The following is a 27,553-nucleotide window of genomic DNA, read 5'->3' as shown; positions in this document are numbered from 1 at the left end:
TATCAAGTGGGATTTTCGTCGCTAAATTTACGATTAATTTCAGTTTTTTTTTTAAATTATTGCCATGGATAATTGTACTTACTCGGAATAATCAGCTGAATCATCCTTCTCAGTGTTAGTTACGATGTCACTTACACCCCATACAAGTACATACAGGTAGTCATACAAGTACGTATGGGTGTTAGTGACACCGTAACGAATACTGAAGGGGATGATTCTCAGTTAATATCAAGTGAAATTTTCTATCGGAAAATTCATGAAAGTTTTAATGTGTATTTTTAAATTATTTTCAGTTCCATACTTTTGCGACGGAACATTCTATTTGATATCACCAAATATTCTATTTGATGGTCTGAATCATGCTTCAAAGTTTTTGTTACGATGTCACTGTGTATTATAAAAAGAATTGTTGTTTGCTAATGTAGTAACCAAGACTGTAATCTTCATAACTTGCATTCTTTTTATCGAGCTTATTCGATCCCACTGCTGGGCAAAGGCGTCCCCTTGATGCTTCCACTCCTTTCGACTTTGCGCGAACTTACATTCGATTTAAAAATACTTTATTCTTATAAAATACATACAGTCACTTACATGAGAAAATAACTTATAATTCAACTTAATAACCTAACTTATTGGTTACTTGAGAGGAGGGGTAGACCTAGGAGAACATTTATAAAACAAAATAAAAGAGAAGGTACAAGTCGTGTCGTATCGGGAGGTAAAGGATTTGGCGGGAAAAAGAGAGGAATGGTGATTACTCCACCGACAAGAGCGCAGCTCTTAAATAAAGAGAGAGAGAGAGAGAACCTAACTTACGCAGTGTTGTATGCACCGCCATACTTAATAGGTATCGCTCAATACAACTGCTTATAAGATACCGCGCCAAAAACATCACAAAAACCACATAGCCATTCGCTTATTTTGTGAAATATGCTGAGCTAATCTGTGTTTGAATATGTTGAAAGAATTACTATTTTTTATAAGTGAGGGTAAATTATTGTACAGTTTAGCTCCATCATATGTAAACATTCTTACTACTTCTACATTAAGTAAATAAAAAAAGCAGCCTTGTATTCTGCACCGAAAAATATTTTCCATAAAATGCTAAGCATTTCAAAAGCTCCATTTCAACGCTTCAATTCCTATATTACACAGTTCAATCAATACAAAATGTTATTCATGAAATATATTTTTCGTGCCGTCATTAGCTGCATTAGCCACTTTCGGTGCAAATTTTCATATTGCAATGAAAAGCATGTATTTGTATGCATAGAGTCGAGAGCAACTGAAAATGCACGAAATAGTAGCATTTTTTGTGAAGGCATATTTTATGAACGGGGCCGGTGAAAAATTAGTGTTGTAACGTTTGTTGTCGATATATTCAAATTCAAAAATATCTTTATTCAGTAGGTAACATAGTTACACTTTGAATCGTCAATTTTTACATAACGAACGTCTCATCCGCCTAAAACTACTGCAGCTTCTCACAACCCGTATAGCCGGGGAAAAGAAGCTGCAAAAAGCTCGGCACACTTTAAATATAGTATATATTTCTTTTTTGAGTCAATCCAGTGGAGTTTTTAGATTGAACTTCCCATCCCTTGATGCTTCCCAGAAAGATTCTTATGTCATCCTTGAGAGACCTTAGCGCTCCCAATTTGTCCAGCCAAGTAGTTAATGCCATCTGCGGCAAATCTACAATATGTTACGTCAAAAAAAGGTGTTTGATATTATTCGCAGTATTTCGCAAAATATACAAATCAAAATGGGGCTTTAGCTATGTTACAAACGATTATCGACAGTGTTAAATACAGGGTGTTAGTGACATCGTAGCGAATACTCAGGGGGATGATTCAGACCATGATTCTGAGTTAATATCAAGTGGAATTTTCATTTCAAATTTCATGTTTTTTGTTGTTTATTTTTCAATTTTCAATTCTACACTTTTGTGACGGAAAATTCAACTTGATATTAATTCAGAATCATGGTCTGAATTATCCCCCTGAGTATTCGCTATATACTTTTTAGCATATTTCCAAGTACTTTTGAGTATTACTTATAATTCATACTAAGTAACGAGATAATCGACTAAATATGATTCTTAATAAGTCCACTAATTAAGCCGTGGTAGTCCAGTTGGTAGAAGTCTTGCCTCTCACTCTGCGGTCGCAGGTTCGAATCCAGCACAAACTAAACCAATAATTGTCGAATTTGTTTTCGAATTCATGTTTGGATCATAAATAAATAAATAAAAATGATTATCACGTGCTCAGCGGTGAAGGAAAACATCGTGAGGTAACCCACATTCCCGAGAAATGCATTTTCGGAGGTATGTGGCCTAACCTGTATTGGGGTGGTTTTCCCTTCGCGGGTTGGAAGGTCAGGCAGTTGCTTTTGTAAAAAACCGGACCTGTCAAATCTTCAGGTTAGGTAAGCGGACCGTGTGAAAAAAACCTAGGTAGATTAGATACCTAGCATTATCCCATAATGATGAATAAGTCCACAAATTACGTTAATCTATCGTCCTATATCAAAAAATTCTAAAATATTTATTTTACAAAATTGGCTTACAAAATTAGCGCTTTTTGAACGTCAAAAAAAATATATTACATATTATGTAACTAGCTGTAAAACTACTACCACATCGGAATCTGTAACGCTGAGGGAAAGACGTGGCCAGAAAACCTCCCAGCACAGGGCCCTAGTCCTACTGTTTCATGTTTTCCTTTCTTTTCTTTTTTTTCTTTTTAATTTTTATTTGTAACCCCCTGTTTAAACATCGACACTTCCCTATCGACGCTGTCCCCTCACTACTCTAAAATAGAGTGAATGAGTAAGTTTGCATATCTGTAGATTTTCAGCTGGACCCCTTTATTTATAGATATCTTATGATTTTCAGAGTTACTTTCAGGCATGAAATTAAAAATGTTACACGCGTAGGCTTTGGTTTTATATGATAAACTAGTGCAGTTTTACTCGACTGAGGAGAAGTATAGAGGGTTATTGTTTCTATGCCGGACTGATAGTGAATCTTCTAACGGCCTCTGTGGTCCAGTGGTTGAGCATTGTGCTCCTGGAGGTCCTGGGTTCGAATCCCAGTGGGAACAAATCACAAAAATCACTTTGTGATCCATAGTTTGTTTAGGACATTACAAGCTCATCACCTGATTGTCTAAAAGTAAGATGATCCGTGCTTCGGAAGGCACGTTAAGCCGTTGGTCCCGGTCGCTACTTACTGATGTTAGTACGTAGTCGTTACATGAGCCATGTCAGGGGTCTTTAGCGGCTAAATAGTAACCCTGACACCAGGGTTGATGAGGTTGGTAATCCGCCTCACAACGCACGCGATAGAAGACAGTTTTTTTTTTACTTTGAGGCTTACGGTACCGTTGGAATACACTGTCTCGACAGTGTCTTAATTAAAATATTTCTCTCGTTAAAAAGTTATTAACCTTTGAAATAACATAACAACAGTATAAAAATCATCACTATACCGGCATTCTGAAGTGTATACAATACAAATATATTGTATTGTATTTATTGCACATACAACACAAAACAAATTTTACACACACGGACGAAAGATACAGTACAATCTGGCGGCCTTATTGCTAACCAGCAATTTCTTCCATGCAACTGTGTGGCAAGAAAATATTTATCACAGAAACATGTCAGTTTTTTACAGAATCGACTGCCTGTCTGACCTTCCAACACGCGAAGGGAAAACCAGCCCAATACAGGTCAGACCACATACCTCTGAAATGCTTTCTGAGAAAGTGGGTTTTGCGTTTCCTCACGACGTTTTCCTATACCGCTGAGCACGTGATAATCATTTATGATCCATAGAAAACAAATTCGACAATCATTGGTTTAGGCCTGTGCTGGATTCGAACCTGCGACTTCAAAGTGAGAGGCAAGAGTTCTATCAACTGGGCTATCACGGCTCCAAAAGTAGTATACTTTTGAAATAGTATTTGTTGTAATATAATTAAAAAAAAGAAAACCTTAAAAAAAATGTAACTTCCCTCAATCTTCTTTCAATTTCAATTTTTATATTTTTCCTCACCTTATGGTTGTCTGGAAGAAATCGCTTTAAGCGAAAAGGCCGCCATTTGCCATGTCTTGTAAATATTTCTTTTTATTTTGGTGCAATAAAGTATATTTGTATTGTATGTACCATATCATTATGCCTATATTCCCAATTGGGGTAGTCAGAGCTACATCCGTAGCTAGATAAGGAAGTATCCACGCTTCGCCTAATGTTCTGAGCTTTTTGGTATTATGACATAAATAGACTAAATCCAACATTTTTTCTTTTCTTTTTTGGATAATCAACAGTACCTAAAACATTAATTAAACGTAAGGCCAATAACAGATTACCCCCAGATTATTATGAAGCGTTTAGAAGATCTTGACGTAAAACGTCAAATACGGAAGACTCGACACAAGCCCTCCTACAACTATACATTTAATTCTGCTGGCCAGTTATTCTGTGCGCCATGTGGCCGAATCTTCAAATCGAAGTTCGGTTTTGCTAGTCATATTAGAGCCTATCATAACATCGACCTGGGATAGACATTTAGGAGTCGCCGTCGCCGGACACGGCTTGGATGAGGATGATGATGATGATTATGAAGTACTTAATAATTACACGCACGACGCACCGTCATTGCCCTGTTAAGTCTCGACTCAAACGCTGGCTTCTTGAGCATACGATCTATAGTTATAACGAATTTATTTAATTTAACTCATAATTTTATTTTAATATTTTTAAGAATGAGTTCTTTATTACAATACAATACAATACAATACAAAAACTCTTTATTGCACTTAAATCACATAAAAAAATAAAAATAGTATTATAATTAAATTTTGTAGTACAACAGGCGGCCTTATTGCTAAGGTAGCAATCTCTTCCAGGCAACCTTTAGGTATAGGATATGAATTTAATGAAAAGTGTAGCGGGATAGACAGTGCAAAATAAGAAGAAAAAAAAATGACTATATTAAAAACAAATACATAGAAAGCAATAAATAATGATTATAATAATTATATAAATACGTAAATACATACATATATTACTATGGAAGAAAGGAAACCATGACAGTACTACCTACCTACACTACACTACATTTTATAATAATTATTATTTTATTTTGTTTTTAATGTGTAATGAATGATTCTACTAGTAGAATGTAACCTAGATTATATACGACATATTATGACATGTAATACGAACTATTACGAATAAACGAATATGTATATGAATAATATCTAAACTATTTACTATATTATGCTATTTTCATTATATGTATAAACAATATTTGCTATTTTCATTATATAAACATAAAAGATTTCCGCTAAAAGCTCACCCAAAATAACATAACATAAGCTCACAAGTCACGCTTATACACATCCATTACAAGATGAACTAAGTACCCACACCTCACCGAGCTTTCTGTTAGACCAACGTGATAGGTTATAAGCCATATCGCCGTCTATAATGGCCGAGCTAACTGTGTTAGTGAAAACTGCACTTAAGATAAATTAATAACTCATTGGTACTAACTAGTACCAGACTCGGTACCGGGGTGCCAAAACCAAATAATTAATAACAATAAAACTAATAAAAAATATATCTTTATTAACTGAAAAAGCCAGTAAAGATCTCATCAATACCCATTTCACCAAGGACCCCTAAAACCGAGCCCCTCCCAGGGCTGCGTCTTGTCGACAATAGATCGCTGGAGCGGAACTTACTAATTGGTACAGCCCTAGGCGTTTCGAGTCAACGGATGTCAATTTTTCTGGTTCGAAATGACATGGAGTCGGTGATGTTGCTATTTATTTATTTAGAAAATGGTGCTAATTCCTGTAAATACCATCTAATTTTATTTTAGGTTATATCTGTCATTTTCTTATCCGCCCAAAAGGAAAGGGACGGGTAATCGACAAGCATAAAATTTATGGAACACACGTCAATTTTAAGCACAAATCTAAAACAACCGTCTAAAAATTCGCCCGGGTTATTCATTTATTTACTCATTCTTCCTAAATTTAAGAGCTGTCAATCATCCGTCCCTTTCCTTTTCGGCGGATAAGAAAATGACAGGTATAACTTAAAGTAAAATTAAGAGATGTCTGCAGGAATCGGGGCCATTATGTTTGGCAACTGCACTAACGGACAATCCAATGCAGACAGTGGTCTTAAACTAACAAATCACGAACTTTGGGAATAGTACAAAAATACATCACTGCATCACATTTAAGAGCCACGCTCTTGTCAGTGCTGCTTTCTCCATTCTTATTTATCAAAGGCCAATTAACGACCTCCGCGGTCCAGTGGTTGAGCGTTGGGCTAACGATCCGGAGGTCCCGGGTTCTAATCCTGATGGGGACATATCACAAAAATCACTTTGTGATCCCTAGTTTGGTTAGGACATCACAGGCTGATCACCTGATTGTCCAAAAAGTAAGAAGATCCGTGCTTCGGAAGGCACGTTAAGCCGTTGGTCCCGGTTACTACTTACTGTGTAAGTAAGTGGTCGTTACATGAGCCATGTCAGGGGTCTTTGGCGGCTTAACGATAGAAAAATGTTTCCTCTACTAATCTCCATCCAAATCATATCATATTTTTTTTAGGTTAAAATAGAAACTCCATACCATTCTCTATGCGCCCGAAGTTCACTAAAGTATATCTTCATTTCTCAAAAAAATTACAATACTTATGCCAAATACATACATACACATACATTTCTTTATACATGACAGGAAAGTTTATGTATGTTTGTTGAATAAACTTATGTTAAGTTTTGAACAGTTTTCTTTCTCATTTCCTATAATAGTTACTGTTCGTAACAATATCTGCGAGAATAATATGATATAGGTACCTACAGGGTGTTAGTGATATCGTAACAAATACTGAGGGGGATGATTCAGACCACGATTCTGAGTTAATATCAACATCAACCCTGGTGTCAGGGTTACTAATGAGCCGCCAAAGGCCCCTGACATGGCTCATGTAACGATTACTCACTTACATAAGTAAGTAGTAGCCCGGATCATCTTACTTTCGAACAATCAGGTGATCAGCCTGTAATGTCCTGACCAAACTAGGGACCACAAAGTAATTTTTTGTCATATGACCCCACCGGCAATCGAACCCGGGATCTCCGGATCGTGAGCCCAACGCTCAACCATTGGACCACGGAGGATGGAGGAAGATATGAATGCATGGGATTAACTATCTGAGAACTGATATGAGGCAGCTAAATTACTCAATTGTATATCAATATTTTTTTTAAAAAAAAGAACGTCTAGGGCCCTGTGCCGAGGTTTTTCTTGCAGCTTCTTTTCCCCGGCTATACAGGTTGTGAGAAGCTGCAGTAGTTTTAGGCGGATGAGACGTTTGTTATGTGAAAATTGACGATTCAAAGTGTAACTATGTTACCTACTGAATAAAGATATTTTTGAATTTTGAATTTTGATGCTATTTTTGAATTTTGTACCTATGTTCTTATTACGTATACTTACTTACTTATGGATACTACAAATGTTCTTTGAAATACTTTTTGTCTATCTTTGCGATGTCTACGTAATGATTGGTCGCTACATAATTGTTGGGTGTGGCAATTTTTTTGTTGCTACGATACAAACATTATCAACAAAAAACAACACGCCAATCAGAACGCTGTAGGTATGTTACTTCGAGTAAAGAGAAGCTATGTACATAAGAAGCTATTTATAATCTGCGTCATCGGGACTCTTTAAGGGAGCTGTTTATATAACATAAACAACTTATATACGTCCCACTGCTGGGGGTATGGAGCATACTCCACCACGCTGCTCCAATGCGGTTTGGTGGAAGTCTCCCTAGCATTATCCCATTTTTCACAGGGTTCGCTTACCTAACCTAAAGATTTGACAGGTCCGGTTTTTTATAGAATCAACCTTCCCGCGAAGGGAAAACCAGCCCAAACCAGGTCAGGTCATATTCTTCCTTAAATGAATTTCTCGGGAATGTGGCTTTCTTCACGATGTTTTCCTTCACCGCTGAGCACGTGATAAACATTTATGATCCAAACATGAATACGAAAACAAATTTGACAATCATTGGTTTAGGCCTGTGGTGGATTCGAACCTGCGACCTCAAAAATAGAGGCAAGCGTTCTACCAACTGGGCTACCACGGTTTCAAAAGGCAGTATTTACGATATAATTCTTTATTAACTCTAAGATATACCGCGGCGATTTTGGTCCCAAGAGCCTATCTACGTATCTATTTTATATTTATTTAAGTAGGAATGGTTGTCTGGAAGAAATCGCTTTAAGCGATAAGGCCACCATTTGCCATGTACCTAATTAAGAGTCTTTTTGTAATTATATTTGTATCTGTAGGAACCGCTATAAAGCACGAAATAAATTAATTAACGCTTATTAAATAAAAAATAACCGTCTTCAAAAAATAAATAACTTTAAAACAAACACAAGAAAGCGCATTAGAAAAACATGCAGAAATTCAAAAGCAATAAATAATTTTACATTTACTTAATATGATACAATAAAACACAAATGTTACTTAATTAAATATTTGCAACAATTTTTTGAAAAGAAAGTATTTTTTTATTTATGTACAAAATTTAACATTAAAACTAATTTTAATATTTACAATAATCAATTATGTTAGAGCTAGGCCCTACTCCTAAAATATTTGATTATTGTGAATATTGAAATTAGTTTTAAATTTAGTAGTACATATATACAAATTCCTTTCTTTTCTAAAAATTATTGCAGGTATTTAATTAAGTAACATTTGTGTTTTTTGTATCATATTAATAATACCTATGATGTAAATGATGTAAATAAAATCACTTTTTGCTTTTTAGTTTCTGCGTATTTTTCTAACGTAGTTAATGTATAAATTTTTTTTAAAGGTGTTTTTTTAGAAGCGTTAATTTTACCGACCATATTTTTGGCCATGTGCGTACCTACTTACATCGGCCAGTCCTTCAGTAGACGTCCAAGTTACCTACCTACCTAACTTATCATATATACTTAATCTTCACATTTGATTGGCTTATTTTCGTGTTGTGCACCAGGTTGCCATGGCAACGGAAAAATGTTTTAAACCAATGGCAATTGAGTCACTTTCGTAACTATACACTCAAACATACATACATAAGCTTTTTCTTTCCCTTTGGGGTACGTAGAGAAGAGACCTCGTAATTCCAGAGTTGGTCTCAGATTTGTGCTGATTTCAGTACCATCCAATTTTATTTTAAGTTATACCTGTCATTTTCTTATCCGCCGTAAAGAAAAGAGATGGGTAATGGATAGGCATAAAAATTGGTACACACGTCAAATTGTGCGAGAATTTTAAACAGCCCACTCAAAATTCTATATTGGTCAGTAACCCGACAGAATTAAGTTGTCAGCACACATCGAACGGGTTGCATATCAGTGAGATGACTATTTGATTCAGCCGGGTTGTTCATTCATTCTTCCTTTGGTTTAAAAATTACTCCTGTCCATCTCCCGTCCCTTTCCTTTGTAATGACAAGTATAATTTTAAATAAAATTAAGAGGTTTCTGACTTCCTACATTAAACAGCCTCTGTGGTCTAGTGGTTAGAGCGTTAGGCTCACGATCTGGAGATCCGGGTTCGATTTCCGACGGGGACATTGTCGAAATTACTGTGAGACTATTCTTTGCTTAGAAAGTACTTTTCAAGCTTGAATGACCTTATTATGTGAAAAAGCAAGATGACCCCGTGCTTCGGAGGGCACGTTAAGCCGTTGGTCCCGCAGCGGAGCAACGTGGAACGGCGGAGTATGGCCATGTACCACATTTCTTGGGCAATAAATAATAAACATACAAATATCGTTTCCAAGTATGAATTTATTAAATAAATGTGGGATGGGAATAAAATACGTTATGAGCTCCGACACTATTTATTTAAAAAAAAATATTACACACACCGTATTACAATGCTTTACGCCATTCCGGAAAAAAGTATCGACCATTCTAGAATACTGTCATAGACAAAACAAAATTGATGACAGACCTCTTTCTTTTAGATACATTCGTTTCATGGAATTTTAATAAAATCCATTATATTTAAATATATAATTCTTAAGTCCTGACGTAAAAATATATAATTATTACACATTTTCATTTACAAGTTATAATAAATTTAATTAACATAACATAAGTTCACGAGTACGTATATTCGCTATGAGGCACTTCTGTGTGGGACATACCTAATAGTCTACCATTTATGGTCAGTCACATCTCTAGCGCGAGCAAACCAACGCGTCTCAATGTTTGGATCTTGTAATTTGTTTTTTTTTTTTTTTTTTTTTTAATTTATTTATTCAATATCAAAAAAACAATTAAATCCTTAGAGATAAAATAAGACGCTCCTCTAAACAGAAAACTCGTACAGGTTTATGCGAGGAGTGAATGAATGCGCTTAACTCGCTATACTTAATTAGTAGGTAGGTACTACATAGTTTAACGTGCGCCCAGATAATACTTCTTTAATTCTATTTTACATTGTTTAGTTCCTACACACATGTCTGTGTGTAGCTCACTAGGCAATTTGTTTAAAATATCTGGTAGTAAGTATTCCCACTTCCTCATGCCATACACATTATTATATTTCGGTAGTTGGTACACAGGTAAATAAGATAGTTGACGCAAGCGACTTGATCTACTGGTCTTGGTTAGCATTTCAATGTTTTTAAACTTGTCAAGTATTATAGCCATATTAACTTTACATATTGATATAATATCCTAAGTAATACAGTTCATTCGATTATTTGTTTGGGGTTTTATTATAATTACCAGCGCTCCCTACACTTTCCAGGCTACATTCCTTAAAAACAGTACAGATGGCGCTGTACAGATTTTCCTTCGTCCAAGCTTTTAATTTCATGGATAACAGACATATGCATCTTTTATCTTTGTTTTTGGGTATAAATGTCCCTATTTATTCCACCCAGGCACAACACATCTTCCATCCATTATTATTCTGTTCAAAATAAAGAGAAACAATATAGGTAGCAACATAATTCTATACATAATGTGATCCAAATATCATGCAACAATTATTTTTCTATATGCTTCTGCCATTACATTGTAGGTATTTTGGAATATTCCCAGCAATAAAAAGGCGCTTATGTAAAAGTAGCTTTATTACGTAACCTTTAGGCAGATAAGACTAGAGTACAAGAAAGAACAATTTGAAGAAGAAAAGCAGTAGAATATTCCCACTTTGGGAATATAACCTATATGGATTAATGTCCGAAATAAAGATTTTTTATTTTTATTTTATTTTTTTTATTTTTATTTTATTTTTATTTTATTTTTTTTATTTTTTTTTATAACCGGGAACGGAACACCACTCTTTTTCTATCGTGTGGGTTGTGAGCTGGATTACCAACCCCATCAACCCACACACACCACTAATAGTAGTAACATAATACAATACAAATACACTTTATTGCACCAAAATAAAAAGAAATAATTACAAAAAGTCTCTTAACTAAGTACATGGCAAATGGCTGCCTTTGACGGACATGGGTCATTGATGGTTCATAATAGGTAATATGACACCTTGGGTACGGAACGTCATTAGACGTTCTGTCCTTGAAAGTGTTAAAGCGATTTCTTCCAGACAACCATAAGGTGAGGATAAATTTAAAAAAATAATATATATATAGGTACATCAAGGCATTTACCTAATTAACAGAATAAGTATTTAGGTAGTTATTCTTCTTTCTTGAAAGATACATAACATGTCATAAGCTCACGACTATATCCCAATTGGGGTAGTCAGAGGTACATCCAGGGCAAGATGAACTAAGTACTCACACCTCACCGAGCTTTCTGTTAGACCAACGTGATAGGTGAGTCGTATCGCCGTCTAAAATGGTCGAGTCGACTGTGTTAGCGACTTACATAAACTGCCTATATACGTCCCACTGCTGGGCACAGGCCTCCTCTCAATCAACTGGAAGGGGTATGGAGCATACTCCACCACGCTGCTCCACTGCTACTTACTTACGATAAATTAATAACTCATTGGTGCAATTTCGGTTCGGGGTTCGAGCGCAGCGCTTCTTTCTAGATAGTTCTTGCAAACTGTTGTATTTGCGCTAGACAAGCCCTTATCAGTTCTCCGTCCAGTAGTGTAACACACGGGGCAAGAGGAGTGACAAGGGAACGTCAAAGCGCATTCTTCATTCTTCTAGCAATTTCTTCCATCTTGATGTGTTAAATAGGGCGTCGTGCACCGCCATCTATCAGCGAGTAGAATACAAACAAGTTATTTTTTCTGAAGCGTTTTTTATAGTAATTTAATTAGTAGTTTGGTTTTATTAAATTATTTATAAATAAATGTATATGTATCTTGAATTTATACAAGTGCTGTTACAAGTCATATTGGTCAGTTAACAAAAATTATATTATTATTTTATCCTTAGCTCAGTTTTAAAACTTTTAGGGATAACAGCTGACTCATAGCAATTATCTCACAGCCTGTAACTACATATTTATAAATGTAAACATATATTGTCATATATTTAAGGCTTTAATGGTATAAAAATAAAGATATTATATTATTATTTTCAATAGTACACCGCCATCTCTACTCTGTATTCCTAACTACAACTACATAGTGACATCTGTTATCGAGTAGCGCGCAACTATTAGTAACTATTATTCTCGATAGATGGCAGAGCACGCGTCTTTAATAATTTTCCATTTTGATGACTTTCAAAGTTTCTGCATGCTAAATGTGAGAACAATGTAATAAAACATTATCACAATGTAAAATGCAGAAAATGATCGCTGAAGACGGGTTCTTCATTGAGAATTCCTGTAAAAAAAACGGGTTGTTTTCATACATTTAGTATTATTCGCGCTTACGCGGTTATATTACAATAATTCTATACCTATAACTACCTAGGTAGGTATATAGTTTTTTTTTTAGTTCCACACACAACTATTTAGGTACATATTATTGACAATTACATTGACAGTTTATATAATTTAGACGGTATTTAAAAGCAGAAGGTAATCTCTCAAACTAGGGGACCTGCTTGAGAGACAGTGTTCTGAGTTCATCTTGTGATGGATGTACATCTGACTACCCCATTGGGATATAGTCGTGAACTTATATTATTAAGACGTTTTTGTGACTTATTAAACTATTGTTGTTAGGCGCTACGTCGAGTCAGTTTTGTTTTCTGCTCTTCAGTTCGACATACCTGAAACAAAGAAATGATTTATTAATTACTAATACTTATAGTATATTCTGTATTGTACACAAACACAACAATCAAAACATATACCAAAAGGTGAGCTTATGTCTAAAAAAAGTTTTTTTTCCACCCAACCCTGCATCATGGGAAATATTATGGGATTTCGGAGTCACGCAGTGTAGGTACCATAGACAAAAGAAAACAATAAAACAAACTATTACGTTTAAATGTTTTTTTTTTGTTCTTATAGCACTTACCCGTGGTTAGGGAAAATCACAATTTAAATCGAAAAAAAAAACTGACTCGGACGGGACTTGAACCCGCAGCGCTTGTCAAGCCGGGACGAGCGTGTTAACCACTACACCTGTCCTGTTTAAATTTTCTCTTTGTGACCGCTAACATTAACTTATACAGGGTGTTAGTGGCATCGTAACGAAAACTTTGAGGGGTGGTTCAGGCCATGATTCTGAGTTGATATCAAGTAGAAATTTCCGTCGCAAAAGTATGGATTGGAAAATAATTAAAAAGAAAAGAAAAAATTTCATGAATTTTTTGACACGAAATTCCACTCGATATCAACTCAGAATCATGGTCTGAACCATCCCCCTCAGTATTCGTTACGGTGTCACTAACACCCATACCTACTTATATGGCTACCGTATGTACTTGTACGGGGTGTAAGTGTCATCGTAACGAATACTGAGAGGGATGATTCATCTGATTATTCTGAGTTAATATCAAGTGAAATTTTCCATCGCAAAAGTATAGAATTTAAAATAATTTAAAAAAACTAAAAAAAAATCATGAATTTTGCGACGGAAAATTCCACTTGATTTTAACTCAGAATCATGGTCTGAATCAACCCCCTCAGTATTCGTTACGATGTCACTAACACCCAGTATACATGTGTTATTTTCTTGTTTTTTATAAGTACTTATTCATAAGATGAATAAAATCATAACCGTTTACTGCTGGGCACAGGCCTTCCCTCAATCAACCAGACAGTACGGAGCATACTCCACCACGCTGCTCTAGTACAAGTTGGTGGAGGTGTTTGGGCCAGAAGCACAGGACTAACGGCTTGAACGTGCCTTCCGGAGCACGGAATCTTAAGTTGAGTAAGCCTGTAATATCCTAGCCAAACAAGGGACAGTTTTACAAAGTGATTGCGTCTCCATCGAGAATCGAATGTGGATCTCCAGATCGTGAGCCGAATTCTTTAACCATAGACTAAATAAATCTATGTTAGGTTTGGGTTGTAAGATTCCTAATGGCTGTGAGGGCTGGTTATCTGAGGCTAAGGCTGAAATGAACACGTCCAGAGAATTGCAAAACTCACTGAATTTAATTAACATTCGTACAAAAAATATTTTTACATTACAGTAGTTAAATGGAGAGCAATAACGGAAGTGAAGAGACAAAAATGTTGTCACAGTAAAGAAAATATAAATGTTGGGGTTGCCAACAATATATAAACTCTGTAGTTTATTCTCTCGTAATCCAACGTAGAAGGAATATAAAAGAAAAATATTATCCCCACAACGTATACCGGCTCGGGTAACTTACAATCGCCCATAAGCTGACCTAACAAACTTAACAATCCGGTCCGGAAAAAACCGGACAACCCGTCACAAGCACACGTACGATTTATTAGAGACCGGAGTAATGGTCCGTTCGTACGGATTTTTCATCTTCCGGCCGATTGGGGCCGGACCGGGAGGAAGTAGGAAAAGTCGTAAGTTGGATAATGCGGTTTTGAAGACTGAGTATTTAAGTAAGTACTCAACATAAATTGGCCCCGATTCCTGCAGACACCGCCTAATTTTATTTTAGGTTATATCCGTCATTTTCGTATCCGTCGAAAAGGAAAGGGACGGATGATTCACAGCTCTTAATTTTAGGAAGAATGAGTAAATTAATGTGTCGGGTTATTGACTGACGTAAAATTTTTAGACGGTTGGTTTAGATTTGTGCTTAAAATTGACGTGTGTTCCATAAATTTTATGCTTGTCGATTACCCGTCCCTTTCCTTTTCGGCGGATAAGAAAAGGACAGATATAACTTAAAATAAAATTAGATGGTATTTACAGGAATTAGCACCATTGTATGGTTATAAAATGTAATGTATCATGTAATGTGTTTCGGGTGGTGGAGTAAAATTGAAATCTTCTTATCGTGTGGGTTGTGAGGTGGAATACCAACCTCATCAACCCTGGTGTCAAGGTTACTATTGAGCCGCCAAAGCCCCCTGACATGGCTCATGTAACGACTACTTACTTACATCAATAAGTAGTAACCGGGACCAACGGCTTCTGAAGCACGGATCATCTTACTTTCGGACAATCAGGTGATCAGCCTGTAATAAACTCCTAACCAAACTAGGGATTACAAAGTGATTTTTGTGATGTCCCCATGGGATTCGAACCCAGGGCCTCGGGATCGTGAGTCCAATGCTCAACCACTGGACCACAGAGGCCGTTTTGAAATCGAAATAACTGTGTAATAACCGTCAAATTGAAATAACTGTGTAATACTTAAAGTTTTCAATACAAATACAATACAAAAACGCTTTATTGCACATATAAACATTTGAGGAGCATTTGAGGATACTCTTAATTTGGTCCCGGTTACTACTTACTGATGTAAGTATGTAGTCGTTACATGAGTCATGTCAGGGGCCTTTGGCGGCTCAATAATAACCCTGACACCAGGGTTGATGGAGTTGGTAATCCACCTCACAACCCACATGATAGATGAAGAAGTAATTCTACTAACGCCAAAATGATCTTCAATCTCCTAGCGACTCTGTTCTGGACACCATACCTCGTCGAAGCCACTCGAACAAGCGCACGCGAGGTACCAACGCCTCATAAACATGTTGGAGCAATTCAACGACTCCTGGCGTCGGCAGTTTGATTGCTCGGACCATTGTCGCAGGCGTGCCAGGAATGTAGGGACGCTAACCCGTTGTTAGGGTCATAATTGTTATGCGTATATTCATATGCGGTTATTAACATAAACATAAACTGCCTATATACGTCCCACTGCTGGACACAGGCCTCCCCTCAATCAACCGGAGGGGGTATGGAGCATACTCCACCACGCTGCTCCACTGCGGGTTGGTGGAGGTGTTTTTACGGCTAATAGCCGGGACCGACGGCTTAACGTGCCCTCCGAAGCACAGAATCATCTTACTTTTTTGGACAATCAGGTGATTCAAGCCTGAAAAGTCCTTACCAAACAAAGGACAGTCTCACAAAGTGATTTCGACAATGTCCCCATCGGGAATCGAACCCGGACCTCCAGATCGTGAGCCTAACGCTCTAACCACTAGACCACGGAGGCTGTGAGGCTGTGTGTGGTATGCGGTTATTATTAATGTTTAATTATTTACTATGAAACAGAACGACCAGTTGAGTACAATTAGTGATTATATTTCAATAAAGATTTTTACAATAGCTTCAATGCGCGGTAAGTATTAACTAGTGTTGTGACGTTCATTAACAAATGATTCCTTATCGGCGGATAAGAAAATGACAGATATAACTTAAAATAAAATTAGATGGTATTTACAGGAATTAGCACCTATAGCTACATAAGTTTATGATAATACAAGTTTTATAAAATAATTGGGAACCTTGCCTTGAACTATATACCTAGTACATAAATAAACTCAACATACATATATAAACTCACGCAATTTCCCACCGAGGTAAGCAGCGGCTATGGAAGTCCATTTGCTTCAATCCTGACGCACTTCTCTTGTATCTTGATATCTAGATCAGCAGTTAATAATTTATCTTTGATCCAGTCAAATATCTTATTCCAACATAACAAATAATTCGCACAGGAACTACAAAACAAAAGAGAAATAGAAAGAGTACAATAGGCGGCCTTGTTGCTAAGTAGCAATCTCTTCCAGGCATCCTTTGAGTATAGGAGATATTTAATTATTATACATATATAGCGGAATACATAATTATATATAAACTTAAACTTTTCTTTTACGCAAGTATTTGAGTTTCCGTAAGTTTATTTAAGAATTTCAAACATAAACTGAACCCCTTAAATTGTATTCTAATGTCACGACTCACGCGCATCATTATAGGCTATAAAAATTTCGCCCGATGACTTGCAGTAAGGAAGCACAAGTCATTACAATGGGCACTCTCTCATAATGATAAGTAAACGATGAATTGATATTATAATGATGTTGACGATTACGAGGTGAATAAACACGGACCCCAAGAGTGATAAAAAAAGAAACTTTTTTTACAAAACACATAGTGGAGTCAATGAAGGTTAGTGATTATTTAGAAGATATGAATGCATGGGATTAACTATCTGAGAACTGATATTAGGCAGCTAAATTACTCAATTGTATAAAAATATTTTATGTTTATTTATTTTTTTTAAAGAACGTCAAGGGCTCTGTGCCGAGGTTTTTCTTGCAGCTTCTTTTCCCCGGCTATACAGGTTGTGAGAAGCTGCAGTAGTTTTAGGCGGATGAGACGTTCGTTATGTAAAAATTGACGATTCAAAGTGTAACTATGTTACCTACTGAATAAAGATATTTTTGAATTTGAATTAGTTCACCTTGCGATGGATGTACTTCTGCCTACCCCAATTGGGATATAGTCGTGAGTTCGTGAGCTTATATTATGTTTGTTGTTATTATTAAAGCTTTAGAACTAAAGATTGAGAATGAAATTCATAAAAGCCATTTGTGTTAATTGGCCATAACCAAGAAGAGCTTACATGGAACAGATTAAAGAAAAGGTTAACGTGTCTTATAGGGAAGTCAAGGAATTGGCCTTTGATAGACTGGAATGGAAAATGCTGCACCGACAAGAGCGTGGCTCTTAAATTGATGGTGTTAATTGGCTTTGGCGTCAAAACAGTTTTGTCTCGCAATATTAGTTTCTGGCCACCCTGTAAGTGGTAGACCGCGTGTGTATCTCCCGTCTTGTACTGTAAGCGGGCACATTGAATTCCAAGCACGAACCTGACAAGGGTTTGTCACTTGTTCGTTGTAATGTTGTCAATATTATGTCGCTACGGCGTAACGGAGACCTCCATTGTACTATTACGGCTCAGGTTTATTTAAAAGCTTCTTCGGATAATACATACATACATAAACTCACGCTTGTTTCCCACCGGGGTGAGTAGGGGCTATGGAACTCCATTTGCTTCGATCCTGACACACTTCTCTTCCTTTCTTCTCATCAATCGTTTCACACACGCACGCCGGTTCAGAGTATATCGCACTAAACCTTTTCTAAGGACATTTCTTCTTGTTCGGATAATAGTTTAATAACCCAATTGGGGTAGTCAGAGGTACTAAGTACCCGAGCTTTCTGTTAGACCAACATGATAGGTGAGCCGTATCGCCGTTAACAATAGTCGAGCTAACTGTGTTAGTATCAGATTACATTATATTCAACAGTGTATAAAATATAAGTTACTAAAAATTATAATCTACTTACTGATGTAAATTAGTAGTCGTTACATAAGCCTGTCAGGGGCCTTTGGCGCTTCAATAGTAACCCTGACACCAGGGATGGGGTTGGTAATCCACTTCACAATCCACGCGATAGAAGAAGAAAAAATATAATAAAAAAAACTAACGAAAAAAATCATTTAAACATGACACGAGAAGCATTATTTTAAAACATAAATTCACAAAATTAATTGAAGAGTCACTTAGGGACTAAAAATTAAAAATTGATTTAGATCTCACACCAATAATACCACATAACGACCCGTAACGACCTATTTGGGTCGTTTCGTATTATTAATGACCCTATTTATGACCTCTTACAAAGGTCGTTATAACCACCGTATATTGATTGTCGTTGTTGCAGTCTCCAAGATTTTCCACTTGTTTTTTTCACGCCTATTTCCCGATGGAGTAAGTATTTTTATTTTGTAACATAATACAAAAACAAATCCAAAATGATTTATTTGAGAAACACAGTTAGAGTAGGGCGTTATACATAATATATAGGTTAGACCGCTGTGATCTGCCAGTCGGCGTACAAATATAAATTAATTACATACATACATACATAAACTCACGCCTATTAAATAAACAAACAAAAAAAACATAAAAAATAATAAATAATAAAAAATAAATAAATAATAAATTAATTAAACATTAATATTATTAACGAATTAAACATTAGAATTCTCTACTAATTATGCATGCCCTATTATATTTATTACATTATTAAAGATATAAATTTATTATTAATAATTGTCACAATAATATAAAAGTCATAGTATAAAAGATTAAGTCAGTTCATTTCAGTACAAAAAATTCGTCAACTGAATAGAAGGTGTTGTTAACCAGAAACGTAAATAGTTCCTTTTTAAATGTCAAATCGCATGTCTAATCTTTGTTATTTTTATTCTTGGTTTTCTGTTTTCATTGTGTATAATTTTAAGTTGTTGTTGTGTCCTTACAGGGTTCCTGTTTGTACTTTCTTCTACTGTAAAAACATCAGGATTGGAATAAATATCTTATCTTATCTAGAGACAACGGAATTCCGCTTACTAAGATACATTGATACATTTAAGCACATTCTTCTTTTTTGCGAGTCGGTTGCGATCGATACTATATTTTTGTTGACCAATAGTTGGCCACGCTTACGGCATTGTCAGTAGCTTCGTGAAGATCTTTAATACTACAGGTGTTAGGGCACTTAGGACACACACATACATACATACATACATAAACTCACGCCTATTTCCCACCGGGGTAAGCAGAGACTATAGAATTCCATTTGCTTCGATCCTGACACACTGCTCTTGCTTCCTCCACATTCATCAATCTCTTCATACACGCACGCCGGTTCAGAGTAGATCGTATTGAACCTTTTCTAAGGACATCTCCAATTTGATCATCGTAAGTCCTTCTCGGTCTTCCTCTGCCAGCCCTACCATCAACTTTCGCTTTATATACCGCTTTTGCAATTCTATTATCCTTCATCCGCTCAACGCGTCCCAACCAACCTAACATTCCCTTCTCAATCCTAGTCACTATATCGTCTTTTACACCACATCTCTGTCTTATCACACTGTTTCTCACACACATAAGTACATTTATCATCATCATTTAAGTAAGATGATCCGTGCGTTGGAAGGCACATTAAGCCGTTGGTCCCGGTTACTACTTACTGATGTAAGTACGTATTCTTTACATGAGCCATGTCAGGGGCCTTTGGCGTCTCAATAATAACCCTGACACTAGGGTTGATGAGGTTGGTAATTCACCTCACAACCCACACGATATAAGATCATCTCTGTAGCGTTATCCCGTTTTCACAGGGTGCGCTTACCTAACCCGAAAATTTCACAAGTCCGGTTTTTTACAGAAGCGACTGCCTGTCTGACCTTCCAACCCGCGAAGGGTAAACAGTGTAAGTCACACACAGTTGGCGAAAAAAGTCCCAAAGCAACAAGAATTATTATTTTAATATTATTATCCATTCACCTTTACCTGAAGAGCTAAACCACGTCAGAAACCTTTATAATATTAACAAAATGTTCCAGTATTCACCAGGAGATCAAAGCTAGACAAATATAGACAAAAACAACTTGTTACCGTATTTTCGTCCATCGTTCATTACCAAACAAAAGCTGTTACTGAGCCGTTGAATAATTTACACCCTATTTCGTGGCTCAGGGATAGCAATTTTGCGATATACGCCGCTCAGGGACTGGCGTTATGATGTTTTCGTATTTATAAAGTATGCATGCGTTTGTATTGACTTGGTGCGATTTTTATGCGGCGCCATCTTTAGGGTGGAGTAGGAACTGTGTGTTGCTCGCTACTGGACGCTAGATGGCGGTACATACAATTTATAGGAAATATTTAGGTTTGTTTATGAAGTAAAAATAAGTTAAATATTATTATGTTAGTACAAGTAGTTCTTTTAACGTAACATTAGTGTGTCAGATTATCATCATAATATATACTTTTGAAGTATTTTACATTGTGTTAAAAATTATCGCGACATCTTGTGTACTATTTAGTAACTATAAGTTGCATGTTGTTTGACACTAGATGGCACTTAATTGATAAAACTGCTTCTCACCCTCTTGAAACTAGGAGATAAAATTATGGTTTTCTTCCATCATGGACCACCATCGTACCAACGATGACACGTCATTTAAAGGTACATCTTAAGATTCCAACATCAATATGACTGTTAAAAGAATCCCGACTTTCTTCCGAAATTTAAAATTTCTCCTCTAAGAACTGCATATCCCCTCAAAATAGTTATCCCCAACCCCCTCGGGTTTGGGGGACATTGCGGTCCCACATAATTAGCGGGACGTTAGCAGCCACCTGCGAACACTGATTACACGACCCTTATATTAGGGTGGGTTCACACCAAGCAGTTTGGAGTTTTCATTATAAGTAACCCGCAATGGAGTGTGGTAGAGTTTGTCTTAATATTTATGACATTAATAAATTTAACAGTATTACTTCGTCATATGTATAACAATACTTCTTAAATCGGGAGGATTCGAGCCCGGTAGGTACCGAACTTGCACCAATGTGTTATTATCTTAAGTGCAGTTTTCACTAACACAGTTGCCTCGACCATTATAGACGGCGATACGGCTCACCTATCACGTTGGTCTAACTGAAAGCTCGGTGAGGTGTGGGTACTTTGCTCATCTTGCGATGGATGTGCCTCTGATTACCCCGATTGGTCTTCTTCTATCGTGTGGGTTGTGAGGTGGAGTACCAACCTCATCAACGGTGTCAGGGTTATTATAGGGAATATTGAGCCGCCAAAGGCTCCTGACAAGGCTCATGTAACGACTACTTACTTACATCTGTAAGTAGTAACCGGGTCCAACGGCTTAACGTGCCTTCCGAAGCACGGATCATCTTACTTTTTGGACAATCAGGTGATCAGCCTGTAATGCCCTAACCAAACTAGGGATCACAAAGTGATTTTTGTGATATGTCCCCACCGGGATTCGAACCCGGGACCTCCGGATCGTGAGCCCAACGCTCAACCAGTGGACCACGGAGGATTGGTAATAAGTATAGTATTAAGCTTGAGCAGGTTCGCGTCCAAGGAGGCACCTTGGTAAAAGCCCTCAGCGCTCCCCATATGTCCGGCCAAGTAAAAAAAAAAATAAAAAAAAAATAAAAAAAAAAAAAGTTTATTACTTCTACTACCATACTAACAAAAAATAGTATTTAAATTGGGACCGTATGCAGAAGACAGGAGCCCAAACTAGGTTGACCCTGTATCTTGGGATCCTTACTAAGTACTTAGTTAATGGTATTTGAGGCAAATCTACAATAAGTTACGTCAAAAAGAAACCTTTTCAAAGGTAAATCTGAATGTTAAATCTTACATAATATACACACATACATAAACTGACGCTTATTTCCTACCGGGGTAAGCAGAGAATAGAATTCCATTCGCTTCAATCCTGACACACTTACTTCTCTTGCTTCCTCCACATTCATCAATCGTTTATTCATCAATCTTATCTTCTAAATAATCAATAACCTTATAACCTTATAACCTTTTTGTACTGAATTTCTGCTTAACTACAAACTTCTTATGCTTACTTTACGCTCTCCCCTCCATGTAACACCATCTCTACTCCTATATGTATAAGCAGATATAGTAAGTACTGAAGTATTTACTTAGGACATCTCAGTAATTACTTTACTGTTTGCAAAATCTTTGCGTGGTTGTGAACCACTAAACCAGTTCTGCTGATGTTTAGTGCCTTGTAAAGGGGCTATGGTCCGTATGATATGTCCCCACCGGGATTCGAACTCAGGATCATTGTGAGCATGTATGTATGTTACATGTAAGCTCTTTTAGGCCTTCTCCCTTCCACTTTCCTTCTAAATCAATTTCGTCTAAAAAACAATATAAATGCATCATCATCATCATCAGCCCATTAACGTCCCCACTGCTGGAGCACGGGCCTTCCCTATGGATGGATAGGGAGATCGGGCCTTAAACCATCACGCGGGCCCAGTGCGGATTGATGGTTATTAACGACTGCTACTGCAGCCGGGACCAACGGCTTAACGTGCCTTCCGAAGCACGGTGGAGCTCGAGATGAAAACTCTTTTTTTGTGGTCACCCATCCTATGACCGGCCTTTGCGAAAGTTGCTTAACTTCAACAATCGCAGACCGAGCGCGTTTACCGCTGCGCCACCGAGCTCCTCTATATAAATGCATAAAGTCTACCAATTACAAGTTAATCTAGAATGCTATGTCAAGTTATGTTTCTCGATACTGTAACGAAGTAATTCCCATCAGGACTGAGGGGATCTTTAATTATTGCATTATTGCCGTCTGGAGAAGTCACACCCTGTCACGGACAAGCGCCATCTACTGTACGGTTTAGGAACCAATTAGTTCGCTTCGTAATATTTGAAAAAGTAACGTAATAACCAAAAAAATCTAACAGATGTCGCTACTAACTGACCCAATAAAGAAAATTATCACCAGATTGTCCGAAAGTAAGATGGTCCGTGCTTCGGAAGGCATGTTGATAAGCCGTTGGTACCGGTTACTGTCACCGATGTAAGTAAGTAGTCGTTACATGAGCCATGTCAGAGGGCTTTGCCGGCTCAATAGTAATCTTGACACTAGGGTTGATGAGGTAGGAACTCCACCCACATGATAGAAGAATAATGTCTTGATTTAATAAAAAAAATCTATTCTATTCTTTTGTATAACATGCAGCCACACTTTGCATTGAAATCTTAAGATGGCTATTAGCCATCTTCCAAAATATAGATAGGTACAACAAAATAACATAGGTGGCGAGAATTGGGTGTATTGTATATTGCTACACACATCTGCCTACCCCTTCTGTGATATAGACGTGGTGTTATGCTATGTTATGGCCATATAGATAGTAAATAACATGAAACAGGTCAATACTTGTGCCAAAAATATTCTACCTACTTATGATTTTTTCTCAATTCACCATAGTAGAAATGTAACCTCACTTTACTTTTTTTTGTTACATTAATCTACATTCAAATTCAAAAATATCTTTATTCAGTTGGTAACATAGTGACACTTTGAATCGTCAATTTTTACATAACGAACGTCTCATCCGCTTTAAACTACTGCAGCTTCTCACAACCTGTATAGCCGGGGAAAAGAAGCTGCAAGAAAAACCTCTGAATAGGGCCCTAGACGTTCTTTAAAAAAAAAACATAAAATATTGTTATACAATTGAGTAATTTAGCTGCCTAATATCAGTTCTAAATAATCACTAACTTATCCTCTATATCGATTTACCTTTGCCTCATCACTTTTTATTAGAATAAAAAGTGACGAGGTAGACCACAGATTCAAAAATCCCAGCGTAAGCTAAACCAGTGTCACTCCCATTTAGTTTGAGGTTAACAACGCCATCTATCGGCGGGTAGGGGTGTGATAATTACGTACTAAACCCGCCGCGACCGTAGGCCAATTTAGTGGGTTTATTGGGCGACAAAACAGGTATATTCTGTGGAATTTTATGGTTGTTTCGAAGATATAAGTATGGTGCTGGAATCGACTTCAGTTTTTTGGTATTATTTTGTACTTTTGTTTTAATCTTTGGAAAACAAGAAAAACTCGCTCATGTACCAATGGTTGCGTTAAGAGATTACTGCTTACGCAATAAGGTTGCCGTCTGTTTTCTTCTTACGTGATGTTAAATACCTAATATCATCTTTGGCATAATTCGTCACAGTAATACATATTTAAATACACAAAAAAAGTAACGTTGTATTCATTGAAGAATAGTCACTCTTCCCATATAGGGATAATATTGATCTTAAGTTTATACCTACATACATAAACTCACGCATATTTCCCACGGGGGTAAGCAGAGAATATGGAATTCCATTTGCTTCAATCCTGACAGACTTTCTTTTGATTTATCTATACTATTAATTTTGAATTCAACAAGCGTTTAATGTATGTATTTTTATCTAATGAGGATAAAAACTAGAAGCCAAATGTAGGCGGCAGCACTGTTGATTGTGTTCCTAAATGTTGACAGTTCTCCATGCTGTCCAGCTAAAATACTTGATGAATTATCGTATAAAATGTGGAGCAACGTGGAGTGTATGCTCTCTGAAGGATAAAGGCAGTTTTGATTGAAAATAAGTTTTTTCTAAGTTTTCTCTCTTTCCGATATTTAGGGGATAAATATGACATGATTTTGCAGTTAAACGCTGCGCAAAGGGTGTAAAAATATAACCAAAACAATATGTTTCTTTACTCAAATAGTTTGGAAACTGTCAAAATATAAGAACACTCAACAGTAGCGACACCTGGGGGGTTAAAATGGCCACATCGAAGCAATTCATCTAAGAAAGCAATGTTGCAATTTGACATTTGCGCATATAAAAGTAAGTGCGCAATGCAAGCAAATGTCAATTAGCAATATTGCTTTCTTAGATGAATTGCTTCGATGTGGCCATTTTAACCCCCCTGCACTGCGATTAAAACGTTAATTTCTCAAGGACTGGTTTCATTCCGAGGCCACAAGAACTCTCGCTGTACACTTGCTTGCACACAAATTCACAAGACATTTATTCTAAGGTGGGCAAAGGCGGCCTTATCGCTAAGAGCGATCTCTTCCAGGCAACCGTCTGCAGTGCGCAATGCAAACAAATGTCAAATAGCAATATTGCTTTCTTAGATGAATTGCTTCGATGTGGCCATTTTGACCCCCCTGATGGGAGAAATAGGCAGTTTTTGTTCTCATTCTAGACTCTTCTAGAAGGTACATTTATGTTGTTGGTCACTGGACACACCCTCGACACAGTGCGGGGTGTGACGTGTCAATTTAGGTCACGTGATTGTCACGTGACATTGTCAACAATAAGGATTCGTCCAAAAAACATTATTGTTTGTTTTGCGTGTTACTGTGGACCTGTGGTTAACCGGCTTGCTTCTCAAACGGGGAGTGTTGGTTCGAATCCCGGGATTTGCACCAATGAGTTGACTTGACCATTTTAGACGGCTGGCAACGTTGGCATAGAATAAGGAATAATACTACGTATAGAACGGCAACTCTCCGCTCCCCACCAGCGTCTGAGCTAGGTTTACCTCACCCCCGAACATAGTTTAGCCTTAATCGTATGGCGTCAGACGTCACACACACAGATGCGCGTGTACGATAACGTCAATGTGTAGTGCTTGTGTAAAACGAGGTTTTTTGTATGAAGTGTCTGGGGTGTAACGCCCAAATTGTACTGTATTCATGTGTTGTGTCTGATTGTTGAAATTTTAGTTCTGTGCAATAAAGTATATTTGATTTGATTTGATTTGGTCTAACAGAAAACTCGGTGAGGTGTGGATACTTAGTTAATCTTGCTATGAATGTACCTCTCACTCAGCGGTGAAGGAAAACATCGTGAGGAAACCCACATACTCGAGAAATGGGTTTTGAAGGTTAGCGACCGCTTCTCACAGGTTCCGTTTACCTAACCTAAATATTTGACAGGTCCGATTGTTTACAGAAGCGACTGCCTGTCTGACCTTCCCTTAGCCCAATACAGGTTAGGTCAGATACCTCCCAAACGTAGTTACTATTGGAAAAATATATTAAAAAAACTTACTACATAATCCGGGTCGTAGGATCTTTGACTTTAGGGTCGCAGCCTCAACACGTGTTGGGATCTGTAAAAAACAAAACATTTTTTTTTTAATTCACTAAGCTTTTTTTTAAACACGTAATATACGGATATACGGGAAGGCTATTTTTTCATTTAATAAAAAGTAAGTACGACGATAAAATTAGATTCCTTTTATTTGTCATCATCACCCATTATCCCGTTTTTCACGGGGTCCGCTTACCTAACCTGAAGATTTGACAGGTCCGGTTTTTTACAGAAGCGACTGTCTGTCCAACCGTTCAACCCGCGAAGCGAAAGTTAGCCCAATACAGGTTAGGTCACATACTTCCGGAATACATTCATCCATAAAAAAGCAAAGTTATACAGGCTGCTAGGGTGAAAACTAGTTTTGCGAGACGACAATATGATAGACAATCTGCACACTTATATAACCAACTCAATGAAAAACTAGAAATCTACTTCTTATCTAAATTCGAATGTAGAAAAAAGATTACTGCATGGCTCAAATTATTAGATTACCTATAAGGAAATAGAAAAGCTTTTCGAATACTTGGTATAACACTTATCCCTAATTAGTATTAGTGTAGAGGACCTAATTAGTGTCCTTGACACATACATACACACACAAACACACACATACACA

The 27,553-nt window shown here is 37.0% G+C and overlaps 1 long non-coding RNA gene across 1 annotated transcript in view; it reads right to left on the bottom strand.

Annotated features, from left to right (window-relative positions):
• Positions 1 to 12,714: 12,714 nt before the first annotated feature.
• The window catches only part of LOC126378590 (uncharacterized), a 39,498-nt gene continuing 24,659 nt past the window's right edge, over positions 12,715 to 27,553 (bottom strand). The window contains exons 2-3 of the long non-coding RNA XR_007568115.1: positions 26,893 to 26,953; positions 12,715 to 13,270 (exon numbers count right to left, since the gene is read on the bottom strand). This is a non-coding gene — a long non-coding RNA (uncharacterized LOC126378590). The remainder of the gene's footprint in view (positions 13,271 to 26,892; positions 26,954 to 27,553) is intronic.

This window comes from Pectinophora gossypiella, chromosome 26, assembly GCF_024362695.1.
Source record: "Pectinophora gossypiella chromosome 26, ilPecGoss1.1, whole genome shotgun sequence".
Taxonomy (NCBI): Eukaryota; Metazoa; Arthropoda; class Insecta; order Lepidoptera; family Gelechiidae; genus Pectinophora; species Pectinophora gossypiella.
The sequence above is the reverse complement of the archived record's forward strand: the minus strand, read 5'-3'. Positions and strand labels throughout refer to the sequence as shown.